Source organism: Lytechinus variegatus, chromosome 16, assembly GCF_018143015.1.
Source record: "Lytechinus variegatus isolate NC3 chromosome 16, Lvar_3.0, whole genome shotgun sequence".
NCBI lineage: Eukaryota > Metazoa > Echinodermata > Echinoidea > Temnopleuroida > Toxopneustidae > Lytechinus > Lytechinus variegatus.
This window is the reverse complement of record NC_054755.1, coordinates 14735778-14740245: the sequence shown is the minus strand read 5'-3', so window position 1 is coordinate 14740245 and position 4468 is coordinate 14735778.

Genomic DNA, 4468 nt, shown 5'->3' with positions numbered 1-4468 from the left:
TCACCACCATCATCCTTACAATCATCTTCATCCTCATCATTATCTTCACCATCACCATTATTATCATCATCATCATCATCACAATCATTATCTTCACCATCATCATCTTCACCATCATCATCATCATCATTATCTTCTACATCATCATCACCATCATCATCATCAAGTATAAGCATAATCCTAACGAAAATGATCGAACAACTCCGTAACTAGCCAAACGTGCTCAGGCAACGTCATTTTTATATCATACATTATATGTAGTGGAGATATTGTATTCATGTATGCCAATGGCGAATTCATTCTATAAACATACAATTCTGCCACACGAAATTAACCGACTCCAGACAGCTATTTTGTTTATTTTAAATGGTATACCATCGATCGGTTTAGAGTCATTGGTGTGACTGTAACATTACAGTATGTTCATTAAATCGATGACTTTGTAATGTCACGTGACCGGAGGTATTGTGAGATGTCTTAATTGGAAAATGATGACAGTCGAAGCCCGCTATAATACAGGGAGATTCATTTGTCTATCATGACCGCGGTTATTAAACCTAGTAATCGAATACGGCATTTTATTCATTACGTGTGGTTATCAAACATGGTATATCAGGGGATGAAAGGGGGGGGGGCAGACTACCTAAGGGTGACGTCATCTTTTTAATTGAATTATAGGGGATGTATCTACCTCTTTCCTTCCCTACTGGCATCCCACAGTGTGTTCACAGTGTGTATCAAAATATGGAATCACATTCACATTGTCAAATTTGAGCATTACAACAGTGTGATTTACACATTTACTTAGTCACCCGTGTGAACAGTAACACTGACGAGGTGTCCACAGTGTAAAAATATGTTCGCATCGTTGAATTCTAACATTTTAACATTGTGAATACTTCACTATAATTTTTGTTTTACTCTGTGTTCTTTTCAGCTGGTGTTCACCCTCTCTTTATTTTTTTCCCCGCTCTATCCCCCTTTTCCCAACTTGGACAATCAGAGAGGACGAACCTAAAAGCAGCAGAAGTCCTCTGCCCATCTTTCTACTGCGGCGCCATCTCTGCGACCAATGCAAAGGCAGATGTAGGACTCTTTCATCAGAGGGTTGGATGGCCCTCTAAGCTTTACAATTTTGTCATAATGGTATTAAATCCACATGACAAGGTGACATATCTTGTCATTGCATCAGTCGACGACACTCTAAAGTTTCCTTACGTTTGAGACGTATGATCTGTTGCAAATAATTTTCTTTTTATTTTTTAAACAGGTGTATACATATACCTACAAAGAATGCGTATTTAAAGACAATGCCTTGCTCACGGGCCTAAGTGCCGTGATCGGGATCGAACCCCGGACTTTCATGTGTCTAGTTAGGCACATGACCACTCGACTACGGCACCACCATCAATAGTTGCAATTATGATTTAATACAAGAGTAGCTGGCACAGATATTTTTATTCTAATTCTTAAAAAAAATACTGTATCTGAACACGAGCACCTGTTTGGTAATGGTTGAGGTTTTTCGAGCTGAAAAAGTGCCAGAATAAAATAAGATTTTATATCCAATAACAATGTATGATATCTGTCTTTAGTGTTCGCCATTGTCTCTCATTTAAAAGGAATACTTTTTATAAATTGCATCTTTCTCCAGTGACCAACGTCTGTTCACTTAGTATGCCTTAGGTGGCATGAAGTAGTATAGGTTTGACTAATTTGTCAATGCTGGCGCTGTACTGTCTGAGAAGAAATGGAGACATTGGTCGGTGGACCGAGATCTATAGTGTTACATGTTTCAAGAATGATGTTTTGCTTCGAGTTTCCAGTTTCAAATATAAAATAAAAAATAAAAATTATAAAAAAAATAATAAAAATTATAAAAATATAAAAATTTAAATATTCATTTAAAGTCAAATTTTCGAGTTTCAAATCAATTTTTGCTTTAAAAGGGGTTAATAAATACTTTAAAAGCGCCATACATTTTTTTGGTAATTCATGCAACATGTGGAGACGTGGTGTAGTGGGTCTGACTCTCGCCTTGTAAACAGAGAGTCGTGTGTTCGAATCCCACTGCGGTCTGGCGTCCTTTGGCAAGGCGTTAATCCACACTTTGCCACTCTGCATGGACCCAGGTGCCAAATGGGTACGCGGTAGGATGTGGAAGTCATTGTAGCTTGTCCAGTACTGTGTGCGCCTCATCGGCGACTGACTGGAATACTCCTCTGGGAGTGGAGGATGTGCACTCATTGTGTGCGGGAATGACTGATTGAATCCGATGACCGGGGTATAATATATCTGTAAAACGTTTAGACACGTCGTTTCGATGTATAAAGCGCTATATAAAAAGCGGATTATTATTATTATTAAATGTGTAATTATACATATGAAACATATCAGTTGACATTAGGCGGTCAAAAGAAAACAAATACAAACATATTTTTGTCCAGAATTACGGTCTTATTTCGACAACAAAGTACACTACCGACTAAGCTTACAATATATGTATTATAAACATGATACACTTAGTAGTATGGTATCACACTGTAATATTTTTAAGATTATTTAAAACTATATTGAGATAAAATTCAAATATGAAAGATATTTTTATTTCAGGTTATATTGCGTAGATAAGTAGATTGAATTTAATCTTTCATATTATTTTATCACAATAAACGGGTTCATGCAGCGAGATCACTTAGGTACAAGACATACGTTAAAAAAGGTTCTTGGTCAATTTGGTGTACATTGGTAGAACATGGTATGTTGAAGCAAATTAAATAGATGCTTTACACCGAATGAGTTTCTTGATATTATCTGTGAAAGAGCAACAAATCTTCCTACCTGATTTCGGCAGGAAAAAATGGTTCGAAAAACTACGGTGACTCGGACGTCACAGGAAGCAAGCAATTTTGAATTGTCATTACTTAGATATCCTGAAACGTTTAGCTTTAGCCTCTAAAGGTGAGGACAATATGAGCTGATAAGATGTAAAGTTCACTTAGAAGGGATTTGTCCCTACTATCACTCAGAGAGTATAGGGACTGCTTGTAAGAGAGTAGTAAAAGAGGAGGGGAGCTCTCACGTATAGTGGCAAATTTGCTATTTGCGCTAGTAAGGCCCATATCATGTCAGTTGTTCCCAAGAATATAACTTTCACCCCTTTTGTTTGACCAACCCGTCTTCCTCATTCCTAAGCCCTTCATGCCAGACTTCAGTTCTTAAAGGACAAGTCCAACTCAGCAAAAACTTGATTTGAATAAAAAGAAAAAAATTCAACAAGCAAAACTCTGAAAATTTCATCAAAATCGGATGTAAAATAAGAAAGGTATGACATTTTAAATTTTCGCTTAATTTCACAAAACAGTTATATGCACATCTCAGTCGGTATGCAAATGAGGGAACTGATGACATCACTCACTCACTATTTCTTTTGTATTTTATTATTTGAAATATGAAATATTTTGATTTTCTCATCATTGTCATGTGAAATGGAGTTTCATTCCTCCCTGAACACGTGGAATTCCATTATTTTAACATTTTGTGCTTCAGGCAAGGAGGTCCTAATCATCGAATTCGTAAAAATTGAAATATTGTATATTTCAAACAATAAAAATCAAAAGAAATAGTGAGTGAGTGATATCATCGACTCTCTCATTTGGATGTAACTGGCTCGTTCATATAACTATTTTGTTAAAATAAGCGAAACTTTGAAATGTCATAACTTTCTTATTTTACATCCAATTTTAATGAAATTTTCAGTATTGTGCTTGTTGGTTTTTCTCTTTTTATTCAAATCAACATTTTTCTGAGGTGGACTTGACCTTTAAAGACCCCCATTGACAGAGGGACATCTTGCTCTCTAGCCCGTCACTCCAAAGCAACCCTATAAAGGTAACGTTTCAGATTTTGGGGCCAGCCACCTCTACCGTTTCCAAATCCGAGTGCCACCACCCCCGGAGTACAGTAACAATAAAATACCAGTGGAATAAACGTACTTACGATATTTTCAACTTGACACGAGTGTTATCAGACTACTTTGCCATCGGTTTAAACCAATCGTCAGAATACAGGCCTCATACCACACTTGTATAACCCTATCTAGGCCGGGGTATTTTGGGAGTTCCTATGGCCGGGGGGGCCTGGGAGGCCCCTCCCCCCTAAGATCTCGGCCGTCGACCGCGCGATCGCGCCGAAAATTGGCACGCAGGTTGCCTGGGGCATAATCTACAAGATTGTATAGTAATTTCTTTCATGCGAATCGCTATTAAGTGATATGCTAATTTATACGTAATTAGTATGCGAAATCATACTTTTCCCTCTAACTCCCTAAATAACGCTTCAAATGTACTAATTTTTGGTATAGAAACTCTTTGTGGTGTTCTTAGCAAGTTTACATGAAAAAAATTGTGATATCAAATCATTTTCTTATGTATTATATTGTTTTTTTGCAATTTCTTATGTATTTCTT